The 18,373-nt window shown below is 42.5% G+C and overlaps 1 protein-coding gene across 5 annotated transcripts in view; it reads left to right on the top strand.

The window, feature by feature from the left end:
- Nucleotides 1–18,373, top strand: part of DIS3L2 (DIS3 like 3'-5' exoribonuclease 2) — a 375,400-nt gene that overhangs the window by 239,985 nt on the left and 117,042 nt on the right. The window lies entirely within an intron of this gene.

Raw genomic sequence — 18,373 nt, 5'->3', positions numbered from 1 at the left:
GCCTGGAGATCTGCAAAACATCAGGTAGAACTTGCTATTTTAGTTTGTATAAGGCTGAAACAGAACGTATGGTAGTGGTTTTAATCTCTTTAGAGTCACAGTCTCTCCTCAGAAAAAAATGCACAAATGTGTATATACACTATATTTTGCATAGGGCTTACATTTCCAGTAATATCATAGAATGGATAGCCTGAAGAGCTCTTCTTCAATAAAACTCTTTAAAATGATGCATCTTTTAGAAATGTATGGCTGAGCTGACAAGAAAGGTCTTGCCAGCCCTTAGAAGCCAGGAATGAAACAAGAGCAGATAACCAAAGAAAGAGGTATGTGCCAAAGCAGCTAATGCTATCTTCTAATGTCTAGTGACCCAGAAAGTTTGCTCAGGACCTGAATTAATACTACCTGCATGGCCCATAAAATTCCAAGCCAAGTATCTAGTTTAAAGTGGCACCAAAAGGACAGTGTTTCTAGAAACCAGTCAGAATCATAAGCATATCCTTTCCGGAAGAATTAACTCTTAACCAAAACCTTAAAGATTTGCCAAAGATAAAAGTTCTAGTGAAAGTAAACATACAGAAAAGTTATGAAACATGCAAGGATGCAGCTAAAGCAATACTTAGAGGAAATTTTCTAGCTTTAAGTGCTTATAATAAAAAGGGAGAAAGTTTTAAAAATTGAGCCTATAAAGATTAGCTTCACAAAATGTTCAGAGATAAGGGGAAGGGAGAAGGTGACTTGCTACAAGAACATAATTGTGGGTACAAGTACTGAATCAAAATATGGGCATTATCTATTATAATTGTAGCAGTAGAAGCTCCCTCTACTCCCCAAAGAAACACACAAGACAAATAACCAAACTCTGTAATGCCTTTCATGCATGTCATAGTAAAACACATAATTCATTTACTTGAATAACAAAAGTTCCTGTTTCCACTTTTGGTCCTGCCAAAATGTAAATCTTAAAAAAAAGAAACAAAATATCAAACATTGCTCTTAGATCTCGTTTTCATTTTTATAGTATTAGAGTGCTATTAATTGTCAAATTAAGGTCTTTTTCGAAAAATCATCAATGTTTGAAAAAAATTTGGCATGTTATTGTCAACTTTGTAACAGAATTGGGAACATATAAAGGTACACTTTTTAATATTCAGTTTCTGTGTTATTTTGTATCATATATGTTATAGTGTTCATGTTCCATAAGTGTTTCAAATATCTTTTAAATAATAATAGAAATACAGTAAATAAGTTCCAAAGTGGTAGAGAGCACAGGACATATTAAAGTACTGAAAAAAATTAATAAGCACATCAAATTTAACTCTGCAGTTAAAAAACAAAGACTGTTAGACTGGAGAAGTCTAGCTATATGCTGTTTATAACCACACACTTAAAACATGAAGACGCAAAGATTAAATGTAAAAAGGTGGGAAAAGCTATACCAGTAATGTACTAAGCAAAAGAAAGCTAGTATATTTTTTATAATGTCTGACCAATAGCTTTTAAGATAGAAAACATTACTAAATGTAAAGAGAGTCTCTAAGTGATAATTAGAAGGATCAATTCATCAGAAAAGGTAGTGTCTAAACACATTACCAAGTGATATAGCTTCAAAATATATATTAAAACAACAGTTGACAGAAATATGAGATTGATAAACTCATCATCATAGTGGGTTAATTTAATATGCCTTTCCCAGGAAATGATAGTTCAAACAGACCAGAAATTCAGTAAAACTACAGAAAATTTGAACAGCACGGTTAGCAAGCTAGCTCTAATAACCAATAACTAAGTATAATACCCAGAAATGAAGATTACACAGTGTTCTCAAGTGTTTCTCAAGAGAAAACATATATAAAAGTTGACTTTGTGTTAAAGCATTAAGCATATTTCAAAAAGTCATTGGTATCATACAGATCATGTTCTTGGGTCACAATACAGTTAAATGAGAATAAGTGCACAAACATTTTTAACTTAAGAAAAATTCAGGATGTTTAGAAATCTTAAATACCTTCTGTTTCCCTCTCCCAGATTAGTGGCCAGATGAATGGCCTAAATCAGAATATACTTGATGTCATGTTTCCTTAATGCTTGAAGGTTGAGTGAGTTACCTATTTCCTCATGGCTGAGTTTACCTCTGTCATTGCCTTCCACACGAAATACCCCCTTACACAGGACTTTGGGTTTCTACCCCTGCTGCTTTCCTCACACTACCCAGGAGTACCTAACTCTGAAATACGATCCATGTTGACCTACAGGCTATTCACCAGAGAACCAAGAATGGTTGAAAGCCTTTATTACAAAGGTACCATCAAAAAGGAAACTACCTTGTCTAATAAAAGAAACTCAGATTACCAGAGATTAGCAGTAGAGGAATGATTCCCAGGTGGGGAGGACAGCTGGACCACATGGATAGTCTCCATTTGGACATCCCCTTCCTCCTTACTAACCACGACTCCCTCTGCCCACTGACCTGGGTGCTGAGAGGACTTGTCATCCCTTTGGTCCAAGTATGGTGCCCATAATCCTTTGCTTAGTACCTCAAGCACAACTGAGACTAGACTTTTGAACAGGACTTTACTTAAACCTTAGAGGGTAGCCAAAGGAAGAGCAACGGAGCGTAACAAAGCATCAAGAAGTGTCCTGCTTTCCACTGCTCCCTGATCCAGGCCCACCTAGGTTCTGACCTGTCCCCACACTGAGCATCACCCGGGCGCCCACACCTCAACATCTGCCCTTCAGAAGTCCAGACCTAAGAGCTTCTGGAAAGACACCTTGGCCTACTTCTTTCATTTTGCACTTCCCATCTGAGGACTTTCCCCTTCCCAGAAAGAGTAACATTAGGAAGGTTCATTCCCTTTAGAGAAGCATATGCCCATGTCTCACCCTACACGAGAGTTGTCTTGCCAGTGCACTACAGTGGCCGTATCATTGCTGCACACTAACAGAAGCCAAAGATCATTTGGTTATACATCTAGTAGGAGACCTAGTCTGCTCCTCTCCTGCCACATACGTAGCACTGGCCCCTGAGGTGACTTAAAGCATTACATCACTTTGTGTTCTGCTGCACTTCTAACCTTGCACAGGGTATTTTATTGCAAAGGACGCTTTGCAATCCTTACCGCAGGTGGGACCCCACCTTATACCCCATGCCCGCACAAACTCCCTATTGACCAGGGATAGAAAGACTGAATCCTAGGCTCTGGTCACTTAGGTCCTTGGGTGGGGAAATAGGCTTTACAATCCAGAGTCTTACTTTAAGCACCATGGGAGAGCATCACGGCCCTTTGCTATATGGACCTGCTGGAATTCCATTTCTGTCCTGCCTTGCAGGAGGGCCAAGGGGACAGATACATGTATAGAGATGTAAATCCTGTATGTTCTCCTGTTCTCCCGAGACCCTCAGGAGGCAGCCTGGCACTTGCCTACCCTTTTTGTACTGGACCACTCCTTTCAACCATTCTTCTCACCTTGAGTTGTCTTTCTCAGCTTTCTAGCTACTGGTCTTGCAGTTGTTCTCTCGTGTCAGGCCTTCTCTAGCCTTTTGGAATTTGACTTCATCTCAGACTCAGTACCTTAATTTAAACCCCCAGATTCAGCTCCTCATATTCTCTTAGCCCATTGGTTATGCTTTTCCCTGTTTCGTTCAGTTCAAAAAACTGAACCCTGAGGTACCGTGTTTCAAAGGGATGGCCTTCCTAAATATCGAATACTGTAGTGTAAGAGGCAACTCACACTTATTCAATAATTAGGAAAATTTAATCTATTAGTTGTTAGAAACATATGCCACATGTAGGTTAAAAATAAGATTTATGGGGCTTCCCTGGTGGCGCAGTGGTTGAGAGTCCGCCTGCCGATACAGGGGACACGGGTTCGTGCCCCAGTCCGGGAAGATCCCACATGCCGTGGAGCGGCTAGACCCGTGAGCCATGGCCGCTGAGCCTGCACATCCGGAGCCTGTGCTCCGCAGCAGGAGAGGCCACAACAGTGAGAGGCCCGTGTACCGCAAAAAATAAATAAATAAGATTTATGGGAATTCCCTGGTAGTCCAGTGGTTAGGACTCGGTTCTCTCACTGCCAGGGCTCTGGGTTCGATCCCTGGTTGGGGAAGTAAGATCCTGCAAGCCACGTAGCATGGCCAAAACAAGCAAACAAACAAAAAACAAAAAAGCAAAACAAAAACAAACTATGTGCAACATTTAATTTAATCAAAAATTAAATTGTTTTTAAAATCTGTTCCTTGTATTCTAGAAGAGAACCCCTGATAACTCTAACATAGATTTTGAAAAAGAAAAATTCCACTTCAGGGCCGTTTTCTACTTGGATACATTTCTGGGTTTTGTCTCTGACATCTTTATGATGCCCAGTGCTTCGAATACTATTCCTCCTACACTCCTCTTCTCTGTAAAATCATTTCTAATCCTGGTTTTGAAACACTGATTTTTCCTCTTGCAGTCGCTTATGTCAGAGGGCATTCTGACCTCAGGCAAATACCAGGCAACCCAAGTACTTGATCTCAGACAAATCCTATTTTCATAGCCTGGCCCTTGATAATGAACCTGGGAAGAGAAATGGAGAATTCTGTAGAACCATCAGCTCATAAGGAGGTGCATGTCTTCTCCATTCATCTGGGGCATTGGTGAGTGAACAGTTTTAGCTGTCCTTGTTGTATGGTCATTTTTTACTGAATCGTACCTTGACTCAAGAAATCCAAGTAACTGAATAGTCATGCGAAGTCTCTGGCATCGAAGTGGGCTTCTGGGATGCTTGCCAATGAGTTCCTGTTTTGAGGACACAGAATCGAAGTGGAAAGATTAAGTGGAGACACAGCTCCACCCCTCTAAGTCTTATTCCTGTGTTCCATTCAAATCTTGCTAGCCTGATTCCTGTGGGGTCTGGGCTTTGGAAATTCTCTCTTTTTCATGGATGTCTCAGTGCACCTTGTTAAACCAAATTTGGACTATGGCCTGTTCATCTGCTTCCAGCTCTGCTGATTGGTTCCAGTTTCCTTGCTCATTAAAGCCAAGATAATCTGGCACCCACCACTCAGGCATCCTCAAGTATCTGGCACCAAGGTAAACCTGGAAGCCAGCTAAGAAGCCTCAGTGATCCAACACACTCATTGCGTGATGCGGGGCAGTTGTGGTCCCAGAAGGAGCACTGGAATAGGAGCAGAACTGGGTTCTTGTCTCATCATCATGGAAGTTTGGGCATGTCTGTGATTTCTCTGAAAATATCTTTCTCCAGCTATATATGTGTTTGGACTAGACAATTTCTCAGGTGTCTGGCAGTTCCAAAATACTGAGTATATGAAAAGCTAAAGGAGCAAAGCTCCATTTGTGCCTATTGTTGCAAAAACACAACCTAGCTTTAAAGGTATTAGCAATAAATGCCTAAAGTTGCATATGCTACTGATGCTTTTCCACAAAAGTAGATAGTGTGACATCAAAATAAGAAGAGCACAGCCCATATTCTGGAGGTAAGAATTAACCTCTCTAGGCCTCACATTTCCCACCCTGTAAAACAGGGATAATAACGGCTAATTTTAAATTGCCTGGAAGATTAAATGAGATAATCCCTGGTACTTAGGACTGTGCCAGACAAAAAGTAAGTGCTCACTGAAATTATTATTAATATAAAAATGGAATGATTAAAATTGATGTGGAATTTTAGTAAGCTTATGCTGAAATAATAAATATTTAATTGCTGTTCAAAAGTCAAAGTGGGAACAGAATAGAGAATCCAGAAACAGACCCACACGTATATGATCACCTGGTTTTCAACAAAGGTGTCCCTTCAGTGTAGTAAGGAAAGGATGGGTTTATCACTGGTGCTGGATCAATTGAGTATCCATATGGAAAATAAAAATGAACTTTGACTCCTACTTCACGCCATACATAGAAATCAATTTCATGTGGCTCATAGTGTGAAAGGTAAAACATTAATACTTCTAGAAGTGTTAACACTTCTCTAGAACATAACATAGAAAAATAAACTCATGACCTTAGCAAAGATTTCTTAAGTAGGACACAAAAAGCATTAACCTTAAAGGAAAAGAGTGATAAATTATATTTCATTAAATTTAAGAACTGTTCATCGAAAGACACCATTAAGATAGTGAAAAGGCAAGTCACAGAGAAGAAGATATTTGTTATATATATATATGTGGTATATATATATGTGGTATATATATATATATATATATCTGCAAAAGACTCAATTATTGAGAATATGTACAGCTGAACAAGCACTTTACTAAAGAAGATAGCCAACTGCCAAAAACATATGAAAAATGCTTAATATCATTAGCCCACAGGGAAAATGGAAATTAAAACCACAGTAAGATATTGCTATGTTCCTATAAGAATAGCTAAAAAAAATTTTTAATTGACAATACCAAATGTAGTGAGGATATGGATCAATTAGAACTCTCATACACTGAGTAGGGGAAAAGTCAGGTACATCTACTTTGAAAAACTGTTGTACAGTATGTAATAGAGCTGAATAGATTCATACTCCATGACCCAGCAGTTTCATTCTTAGATAAATACCCAACAGAAAGGAATACATATGTAGAAGAATGCTCATAGCAGCATTATTCATAATAGCGAAAACTAAAAACAACCCAAGTCTCTATCAACAATAAAAAGGATAAATTGTGCTATACTCTTACAATGGAATACTCCACAGCAATGGTACAGAGTAAATTCAGACGCAACATGGATGAATCTCAAAAACACACTGAGCAAAAGAAGCCAGATACACACACAAAAAATACATACTGTACTAGTCCATTTATGTAAAGTGCAAAGAAAGGCAGAACTGACCTATGGTTATAGATTACAGAGGTCAGAAAAAGCAGTTATCTTTGGTGAGTATAGAGACTGAGGAGGCACAAGAGAAGCTTCTGGAATTCTGATTATGTTCTGTTTCTTGAACTGGTTGGGGAGGGAGATGTTCACTTTATAAAAATTCACTGAACTATATGCTTAAGCTTTGTATACTTTGTGTATTTTATGCCTCAATTAAAAAGTTTATTTTAAAGAGCGAAGGAGTTTCCCAAAAGTGGAAACAACCCAAATGTCTGAAATATATTCAGCCATGGAAAGAAGTGAAGTACTGATGCAGGCTACAACATGAAGGAACCTGGAAAACATTATGCTAGGTGAAAGACAATCACAAAAGACTGTACATGTATCATAAGATTCCATTTAAATGAGATGTCCAGAATAGACACATCTACACAGACAGAAAATAGATTAGTGGTTGCAGGCAACCTGTGGTTAGGAAGGTTGGGGAGAAATAGGGAGTGACTAAAAACAGATATGGAGTTTCTCTTAGGGTGATGAAATGTTCTAAAATTGATTATGGTGTTGGTTGTGCAACTCTGAATACACTAAAAACCATTGGATTGTACACTTTGAGTGAATTGTATATGAACGAAATCTCAAGCTGCTATGAAACCAAAAGCCAAGGGTTACTGATAACTGTGGAATGATTAAAACCCCATAGGAAAAGGCTGTACCCTGTGGCCCTATGGCATGATAGTTAAGAACACTGATACTGGAGTCCAACAATGCTCTAATCCTAGCTCTGATGTTTACTGTGTGACATCGGGCAAATCGTCTAACCTCTCTGAGCCTGAATGTTTTCATCTGTAAAATATGAATATTAATAGTATCTACTCCATAAAACTTACATGAAGGTGATTCATTTAATCAAGAAATAGTTGAATATCTTCCATTTGCCAGGTCTAATCAGTGATAACTGTTGTTATAATTGGCCAGGAGATTTTGCATCTGAAGAGTCTTTACTCCATTTTAGTGATAGAGGTGACAAGTAAATTTGAGAGTGTGTCCTGAGGACGGGACATCTTTGCCCTACTGTACCACACCAGCATCTATTGCAAAATGCAAAAGAAATGTTCATTTTAGTGCCACTAAGTTATTAATATTGAATTATATAGTGCTATTAAGAAAAGGAAGTATGTAATACATTTACAGAGGATTTCCATCCAGAAGTACTAAAACTATGAACAACTGATGATTAAAGGATTGGCATTTAGTTACCTAGAAAATTTAGCAGTTCAGCATATTTTATATGAAAACCGAGTCATAACCACAATTGATACATGGATAATTTAAAAATAGAAAGTGACCATTTGTTACAGGAGTGCGTGACAGGGTTTTTATTTCAGTGAATATGTATTGTTCCCATACATGGTCTTAAAATATGTGTTCTGCAAAGTCACCGTATAATCCTTTTTAAATGTTACATTGAGAGTGCTCATAGCCTTCAGGAGTTGAGAAAGAAGCAATTACAAGTTAGTCAAGTACCTGACACTAAGGGGCAAATCCCATAAAGTAAGGGTTAAGAGCTTAGTTTTGGGAGTCTGACCTGCCTGGGCCTCAGTTTCCTCATCTGTAGAAAGAAATCTGTGTCATGGCATTGGGAGCATAGAGTGAATTAATACAAATGAAGTGCTCTAACAAGCAGGCAGTTGATACGCTATTGTTATGGGAGAACCAGTATGGTGGATTCATATCATGAATGTGCATAAGTTATGGATATAATTTTTGCTTAACTTTTCTGAAGTTTTAGGGAATTAGAAAACAGTTTCTCATTAATGCAAAGAGATTAATTAATGAAACTGAGTAATTAGATCCCAAAAGAGCTGATTAGGTATGGTGAAAAAATAACGAACCCAAACAGACTTGCCCAGAATGAGAGAAAAGCCACTAAGGGGTTTTGTCACCAGGATATAAAGCTTTTAGAAGCTTTTACATCTCAGAATTCAAGGTGACTATGAAAGTTGCTTTAATTTTAGCTGAAAGGGAGGTTGGGATTGGATTAAGCAGTTGTTGATAGCTTAACATTTTGTGAATAGGCATTTAAATACGCATAGATGTTTGTATTTGAAAACTGTACATCTCTTTTAAATTTGGCTTTTAAGAGTCTAGTAATTGTTTTGTTAATAGAGAGGCTTTTTAAAAATAGAGAAATCCACAGTTGAGTGTGAAAACATGCTGAAATTTGGTTTTCAAACTTACATCTTTGGGAAGCCAGTCTGCTGGAATCCTACAAGCCTCCCTGCGCTCCTGCAGGCAAGAGAAATAGGTTCCTCATGGTGACCATACGCACTGAACCTCTAAAGTGGTGGCAAAAGCCTCAGGCTGCTACAAACTGGAGTCACATTTCTGGCATGGAAATAGTTGTTTCCTATTCAGCAGAGGTGGGGTATGCCCAGTTCCTGCTCCTTCGTTTACCGGGCTCACCTTCGTAGAACCTGCCTGCAAAGTGCCGAGTTGCTGTCATCCTCCGGGACAGGTGGCCGATGAGCTGCTCCCTGCTCTTGCTGCCTGCTGCCTGGGGTGGCCAGTGGTGCTTTTCTCTTGCTGCGTGGTGGGGAATCAGGGATAGGGTGGGTGCTGAGGGGGAACACAGCACTTTGTTGGTGTTTCTTTATTTTAAAAAAACCCAAAGCTGTGAAACAAGTAACCCATTTATGATATAAAAATTAGAATTTATATATAAGCAGAAAGAGAAAGTTATAATCCTACCACTCAGAGAAAACCATTGTTACCATCTTGATATATTTCTTTCCAGACATTTTTAAGCCAGTTTACATTTTTTATTTTATACTTTTTATCTTTATTCCTCTTCCAGCCTTTGAAATCTGGAAACATTACCAATGTGTATGATGTAGAAAGGAACAGTCCCCATATCCTCAGCCTCCAGGGATCATCACTGGGGACATTTTAATTCTGTTCTTTGTAAGTGGTAACCCTCTCCTGCCTCTGTTGGCTTGTCTTTCTTTTAGAACTTGTAGCTAGTTTTACTTAACTGGATTTTTACTTTTTAAACTTTTTTCTTTCCTTGACTTCAACCTCTGCAAACCTTTTTTTTTTTTTTTAATTTTTGGATAGAGAATGTTGAACATGCACAAAAGCAGACAGAATAGTATAATGAAACCCCTTGTTTCCCTCTCGCAGCCCCGTCAACCCTGAAGCCATGGCCAGTCCACCCCAATCACATCCCACGTACCCCACGCCCCACTCCCAGCCCTTATGTGGACCTGCTAACTTTGTAACTGCCTCCAAAGGTCCTCCTCGGCCCGTCTGACTTCACTCTCTTTTGGCAGTGAGGAAGGATCAAATGCCTTCCCTCCTGCCCTCAGAACTTCTCATGAGCCGGTACTCGGCTCCCTGTCGCAGGTCTGACCGGCTGACCTGGGCTTTCCCCGCTCCTGGAAGTTCCCAGACGTTGGGTGTGCCAGCCTCACATGTTCAGCTCCTCATTCCTTTCCTGTTAATGAAGGAGGCCATCGCTCAAATCATTTGGAAGGGGAAAAGTGGAATTTACTACCTGGGTGTTCCTCTTCCATGCTGTTCATATAAATTTAAACTTAGATTCCTGAGAATTAGATTGAACATGACAAAAATTGCTGTGTGGGCAGTTTAGTTGAGTACTTGCAGATTGATAGAGCCCTTTGTAATAATGAAGGAAAAAGGTTCTCTAAGCTGCTTGGTTCCAGAAGGTGAGCTCACCAGTTAAGGAGTTTGTAACTAACGCTCCTCATTAACCCTTTGCTGGGTGGCAAAAAGAAAGTACAAAAAAAATAGTCCACAGACTCTTCAAATCCTGGCCTTCAGGAGAACCTAAGAAATCATCTTGTACAACCCCTTTCTCATGCCTGGGGACCTTACAATGCATTCAGATTTACTTGTCCCAGAATTTTTTACATTGACTCCTTTTAAGCTTTTGAAATATTCTCAAACCATCACCACATCATGGCCATGGACTTCTGCCATGGCTGCTGTACCAGTGGTCAACTTTTGCATTTGATTACATAACCGAATACCACACAGAACTGGAAGACGTCAGAGTTTGAGTTGTCCCTCTTACCTGGCAGCCCAATCAGTGTTTCCACCAAAGTCAAAGGGAATTTGCTTACCCCAACTAAAAGATGGAGTTTGTTGTGTGACCACAAGGTGGTCCAAGCCCAATTGCTTCTCAACGATGGAGTCTGTCTCTAAAATTCAGTGGGATCAAAATAAGGTCAGGACCTGCATTCTGGCTGGATGTGCTGCCCTACATGAGGCCCCTCCATGCTGGGGATGTCTGGACAGCAGAAAGTCCCTTCCTCTCAGTCCTCTTGGTTGTATTACCCTTTCTGAGCTCTCAGAACACTGTTTTCTCACTCTCTTAAGACTCGCGTTGTTGGGAAAACTGGCCGCATGGTCAAGAGGGTGACCGAAGCAAGAGCAGCATGTTCCCGTCATGCAGACTGGATAGAAACCAGTCTGTGGGACAGGAAGCCCAATATCTGTTGCATGTGTCGGTGTGTCTAGTAGGTTATGCTTCTTTTCATCATCTACCTTTGTTCACCAAATGTATTACATCACTGAAGGATTGCTTAACTTGATTTGCCTGTCAGTGCCATTCCTGAGAGATTGTGGTCTTCTTCAGGCTTACTGTTTTCAGTCCAGTGTGACCTTGGGTGCATTAGTAGAACCATGGTATGCAGGATGAAGGCGCTGACAGCATGAGGAAGTGAATATGGTATATTCAACTAATGTCATTTCTCTGCTTAAAACTCCCCCGTGGTTTCCCACCGTACTTGAAATAAATTCTAAATGCTTCGTCCTGGCCCATCAGGGCATCTCTCATTGGGCCACCATCTACCTCACTAGCCTCTTAGCTTCCAATTCTCTCCTTTCCAATCTTCTATTCCTTAGATGCACCCAGCTTGCTCCTACCTTCAAACCTTTGCTCTGGTTATTCTCCTGCCCGGGATGCTCGCCCCCATGTCATCATGTGACATCCTTTTTGTACACACAGGTCTCAGTCTATTTCCTCAGAGAGACCTTTCCAAACTAAATCCGAGGTAGGTCCCAGGCATTCTCATCACCTCACCCTGTTTTTTGTTTTGTTTTGTTTTTAATTTATTATTATTAGTTAATATTTATTTATTTGCCTGCATCAGGTCTTAGTTGCAGCACATGGGATCTTTGTTGTGGCATGCAGGATCTTTTGTTGTGGCACGCGGGCTCTTCGTTGCAGCATGTGGGCTTCCCTCTAGTTGTGGCACGTGGGCTCAGTAGTTGCGGTACACTGGCTCTCCAGTTGTGGGGCATGGGCTTAGTTGCTCCGCGGCACGTGGGATCTTAGTTCCCTGACCAGGGATCGAACCTGCGTCCCCTGCATTGGAAGGCAGATGCTTAACCACTGGACGACCAGGGAAGTCCCCTAACCCTGTTTTATTTTCTTCAAAGTCCTTTTTACTATGGTAAGTAATCTTATCATTTATTTGTTTGCTTATTGTCTTTCTCTCCCCACGAGAATGTAACCTCCACGAGAGAAGGGAGCTTGTCAATCTTGTTTACTTGTATGTCTCCAGGGCCTAGATAAAAAAAGTACCTGCCACATAGTAGGAGCCTAATACGTATGTGTTGAGTGGCTAGTTGAGTGAATGTAGGTGGTTATTAGGAGCATGTCTGGGAGGAGGATGTTGAGGATTACGATAGTGACTCACAGCCAAGCCACGTAGCTATTTAGCCCGAAGGAGAGAAGATGCAGGGGGCTACGTGCTAACTATGTAAACATTCAAAGCTGGTGCTATCCCCAAAGTAGAGCCTGCCCTGCTGGAAGAGATCTGCCACTTCACTCATTTCTCGAAGCCAGACTGCTATCCTCTGAGGAGATGGGCTTGTTCTGGGCAGCCCCCTGGGGTAGAACTGGGCCACCAAGTGGGAACTCTAGGAAGATGTATTTTGGCTTTACAGGGGGAGATTTTTTTTTACATGGTCATTGCTGTCTGAGGGTGGAGTGGACTACACTAGCGAGTAGTGGTTTCTCAGGCACGTCAGGTGTGCAAGCATAAGTTGGACACGCTCTGGGAAGGCCCAGTGTGGGGAGGTATGGGGGTCTAACTCTACACGGTTAGACCAGGCAGGGTTTACAAGCCCTTTCAACCCGGAGCGGCAACAAGTCTACCCTATGTTTTTATTTTCTTATTCATTCAGTAAATGTCATATACCAGCTGTGCGCTCAGGGTTTCCCCCGCCCTTCATGCTTCCCCCTTACAGGGTTGGGGTGGGGGAGATACCTACCTCAGGCCCCCCTTGCAGTGAGCGGTGGGGGTTTGGGGTCGGGGGAGGGCTGCAGGGAGGGTGTCAGAAGTCGGGAGAGGGGAGCCTGGTCTAGGTCATCAGGGAAAGCCTGCCAGAGGGTGTGGGCTTTACACAGTGGTCTGCCGAACTGGTGGGGGTCATCCAGAAGAGAAACGGAAAAACACCCTGAGGGAGAAGAGTGTGGAGCCTGATGGGTTTGAGCAGCTTAAGAAGTTCTGTTACAGTTTCTGGCACTTAAGGGCTTGGGGCCAGGAAAGTTGAACGTACTCAGGGCAGACCCACGTGGTAAAGAATTTTGTCACTATTACTTCTTTGTGAAGCAGTGATAGAGCGCAGTGTGCAGGGGGAGGGGTGGGAGAAACAAGCCGGGGGTGCTGGAACGGTGGCAGAAGCCAGCCCAGTAAGGCCTCGGAAGCCGGGTCTGGGCTGCCGTGCCCGGGGCAGTGAGGGCCCCGCAGGGTTTAAACGGTGCAGTGACAAGGGGACTTGTATTTTGGAGAGAGCACTATCCTCAGTGTGGAAAACGGGTTTGAGAAATGGCGGGGAGAGCCACCCAGAGGTTGTCAGGTCATCCTTGAAAGAAGCAGTGGTGGCCCTGGCTAAAGTGGTGATGTGGGAAGAAGAGAGATGAGCAGATTTCAGAGATGTTTGGGAGGGAGTTCAGTGATCGATCAACACAGGCTGAGACCGACCTGGGGTTTTTCAGTTTGGGGCAGTTGTAGCGCCTTTTTTGGTTTAGTGGAGATGATCCCATTTCCTGGGACGGAGAACACAGGAAGGGAAATGGTTTTGCTGGAGCTGGGGACTTTTGGAGGCGTGAGTCTGAGGTGCCTAGGGGACAGCTAAGTGGCAGTTCCCAGTAGACCCTTGTGTACATCAGTCTGGAGCTCAGGTCTGGGCTGATGGCACCGACTGAGGAGCCTCAAGCACAGAGTTGATGCCTGAACTCCTGGGAGTGGATGAGACAGCCCAGGGAGAAAGGGTAGGATTGGAAGAGAAGGCAGCCGGGTATGCCAGCATGTAAGGACCAAGGAGAGGAAGAGGAGCCTGAGAAGGGGCAGGCACCCAGAGTGGGGCCTGGAGCCAAAGGAGGGAGAAATCACCAGGCCCCAGATGCCCTCTAAAGGTCAGGCCAAGACACGCCTAAAAAGGTTTGGACATTAGGGACCTGGACAGAAGCAATTGTTTTTTGCTTTTGCTAAATGAGGTATATTTAGCAACGTTGTTCCCCTATATTCTGGACTAAAAGGGGTGCCCCTACTGGGTCAAGAAGAGCCTCTGTCACCACAGTCCAATCTCAGCAGCGGGTAAAGGTGAACTCACGTGACCGAAGTCTGGAAGGCCCTGGTCTCACTCCTGGTAAGGGAAGCGTGATACTTTCCCACCTGTAACAGCCTTGAGCCTTTCAGGTACTTAGGACAGTCACTCTGCCACCAGGTAGAGATGACTGTAAACTAGAAATGTAGAAAGGAACCATTAGATCTTAAGGACTTATAATTAAACAGAACTAGAGTTGATGGCTGAGTGGTTGTTCTGTAATCAGTCCCTGTTACGAGTGGCTAAAGAGATTGGCAGTGGGAACCAGGATGTGGCTGTGAACAGGGCTGGGAGAAGTCTCAGACAGGACTTGTGAATCCATAGCCAAGAATGTGGCTTCTATTGAATCATAAGAGATAGGGAGAGATTTCTGGCTGTGACCCACTGAGATGAAAAATTGGGTTGTATCATCTTGTCCTGGAGTTACCGTCACAGTGGTTGGCGGGCAGGGGGTGGTAATAAAAGGAACAAAGGCTCTGAGTCTGACCTGGTTATGAATCCAGGGTTTATTGCATACTAGCCAGGTAACCTTGGACAAGTGACATGGCACCTCTCTGAGCCTCAGATGATTCATTTGTGAAACACGGTTTATATGGCTATTGTCAAAGGCACATTGATGCGTGGGAGCCCCTGGCACAAAAGAGATATTAAGTAAATGGTCACTACTGCCATCCTTACCATTTTTTTCATCATTATTGTCAACATTACGTTCATGTAGTTGTTACAGATTACAAAACACTTTCACATGTTCTCACTGAAGTAAAAACAGATTTCAGCTCACTTCGCTCCCACAGAATGAGGTTTTGCAACCTTCCTCTGTCAGAGCACTGGTAATACCGTATTATCACCACATTGGTGTATCTGCCAACCGCATTAGACTGTGAGCGCCTTAAGCAGAGGGATCCTCTGATGGATGCCCAGTGCTAGAGTAATCTAGTGGGTCCGTTTCCATGCATCGTGGATCCACCTAAGGAAGCACTTTCTCACGACCAGAGCCCTTCAGAAGTAGAGCGAGTGGCTTCAAGATGTGAGCTCTCCCCGACCCCCCGCCGGGGGTATGTCAAGGGCCACCTGGCAGGGACATAGTTGAAATGTGGCTGAGCTGATTGGGAGGCTGGCTTAGAAGAGATGGTTCTTAAGCCCCTATTTACGTCCTGTTAGTGCTTTAATTGGATGAAGCAGTTCCGGTGTCCACTCAAGTTCATTCACAGGAGCATTTGCGGACTTCCCTGGTGGCGCAGTGGTTAAGAATCTACCTGCCAGTGCAGGGGACACGGGATCAATCCCTGGTCTGGGAAGATCCCACATGCCGCAGAGCAGCTAAGCCCATGCGCCACAACTACTGAGCCCACACTCCACAACTGCTGAAGCTTGCGCGCTCTAGGGCCCACGTGCCGCAACTGGTGAGCCCGCATGCTGCAACTAAAGCCCTTGCGCCTAGAGCCTGTGCTCCGCAATAAGAGAAGCCCCCACAATGAGAAGTCTGCGCACTGCAATGAAGAGTAGCCCCCTCTCACCGCAACTAGAGAAAGCCCTCTCGCAGCAACGAAGACTCAACGCGGCCAAGAAAATTAATTAACTAAGAAAAAAGAGGAACATTTGCACGTGTTTAAGTTTGTAGGCCCTGTGCACAGTGAGCCAGACGTGGCCGGCCTTGAGGACTCTTCCTTCCTGTGCTTCCCCAGCTCTTCAGAACTCATAGGACTCACCTTAACCCCAGTAGATGAATATTTTTTAATGTAAAAAATTTTTCAGCGTATAATTTTATATGGAAGACAGTGCGTTTTTAAACATCAAATTGGTCCTGGATGTTTTGGCAGCATTTACTACATGACCTTTTGGATTTATATTTTCTCTTTCATAGAATAAAAGCCTCAGTGCCACTACCTCAGGAGTTCTGCAAGTTCACATTATGTAAATATATGTAATAAAATATTTACTTAGGGTTTCCATAAAAAAGGTCCGAAGGAGAGAATAAGAGAGCTTCTCTTTGCTGGTTTTAGAGGCTCTTCTGGGAATTCTGAAATTTAAGCCTCTCAAATATGTTTGGATTGGCCCCCTTCATGTTTTATCTCCTGTAATGAACTCTTTGTCAGTTTGTCAATTTTGACTAAGGACAGAAAGTTCATGTGTAGTAACAACACACAGACTGAATTTAAAATTATGGTTTATATCATGATGTAATAATCCTTCTCTTTTCCTTTAGTCAATATTTACCTGTTAGGCTAGTATATTATAATTCTGACTTCAAAAGAAGACACTTTATTTTACCTTCTCCAAGTGTTGGTTTTAGATACTTGTAATATCGAAACTGGGAGTTGTTGAGCTGTCTGAGACACTTGGCCACATTCTCTTAGGGTTGAGTTCCTCGATCATTGCGGGGCAGGTTTCACTGCTCCCAGTGACCCGGCATCACAGCTGCGTGGCTCACATGATGAGGCAGCTGAACTTTGAGCCACGCTGGTTTTCCTCAGCTTTCCAGACAGCCCTCTCCTCTGTGGGAAATAAGTCTATTCTGTTATCCCATAGCAGCCAGTATTTCTTAGATGAACTTGGGTTTTCCCTGATGTATTAGTGTTACAGGACTGGGTGGAGAAACCCAGTGCTGCCTTGTAGGAGTGTGAGACAGATGAGAGTGGGGAATCTTAAATTCTTTTCCATCCCAAAACCTCTTATTTTAACCACCCCAAGTTTAAACATTTTTCCATTTTAAAAACAGGGAAGAATCATCCCCCAGTGAAGAAGGAATAGGAGGACAAGAAATGGCTACAAAATTTGAGGCTAAAATGTGAGATACCTTAAGACTGATTATCCAGGTAACCAGAGGAAAGAGTGGTGATGTGTCAGTCACTCTTCTGAGTCAACTTGGAAATCAGTCAGGATTCTTTTAGTGAGAATTCAAGTTCAGCTGGATCCTGGAGTTCAAATGAGGTCATCATGATTCTCCCTTTATTTCTTAGACCTATTATTTTCTATATTGGCATGATTGTGTGGCAAAAATGTTTCCTTGGCAGCTCCAGTCTAGGGTCCTGGGAGAGAGACCCTCTTTTCTGAAGCCCATATCAATCCCTGAAAACAGGCTCAGGATAAATCTACTGATACTTGAGTCACATGCCTGTGCCTAGACCAATCACTATGAACAGGAATGGAGTATAACGGAATTCCATCAAGCACATATTTAAATCATAAGCAAATTCACCTTTGTGCTTGTATCATCAGTGTGCTTCTGTCTGCCCATTATGCTTCCTCTCTGCAAACTATATGCCATTTCACGTGTGTACTCTTTTCCATATTCTGTCCATTATGTGCATTTTTGTGTGTGTATGTTTGTGTGTATATAATCACATATACTACATCTGATAGATGATTTATGGGATGTTCAAGAGGAAATCTTAAATGTATAACCTAACCAGCCCCCAAGCCCACTTTAGGTATGATTCCACCAGCCTGAGTCATCTGACCATGTCTCTGGTAGAACTCATAGAGAAGACGGGGCCTGTTGGAAAAACAACTCTACCAGGAAGGGAAAGGGCGATTCTAAAATGGAAAAAAAAGTAGGTCTTTTACCACAGTAGGCAAACAAATTGTTGATTCGTTCACTCAACCAACATTGAGTGCCTATGGTGTGTCAGGCATTCTTCTAGGCACTGGGCCTACAACAGTGGACTTGACGCAAAAGGCCCTGCCTTACTGGAGCCTGCACTGTAGGGGCAAACAGTAAACACATGAGCCAGTAAAGATGTGCTGTGATATCTGATAGTGATGAAAGCTCTGAAGAGAAGACCACGAGAAGCATCTTCAGTTATGGATTAGGTGCTTTAATAGTATCGTTAGGGGGAACAGAGGGCAGAGAATCTCTTCTTGTCCTGGGATTCTCTTTCAGTTGACCCTTATAAGGTAGGAAGGATTTTGATGGGCAGATCCTGTTG

Source organism: Mesoplodon densirostris, chromosome 8 (genome assembly GCF_025265405.1).
Source record: "Mesoplodon densirostris isolate mMesDen1 chromosome 8, mMesDen1 primary haplotype, whole genome shotgun sequence".
In the NCBI taxonomy this organism is placed as follows: Eukaryota; Metazoa; Chordata; class Mammalia; order Artiodactyla; family Ziphiidae; genus Mesoplodon; species Mesoplodon densirostris.
This window is presented reverse-complemented; position numbering and strand designations above follow the sequence as displayed.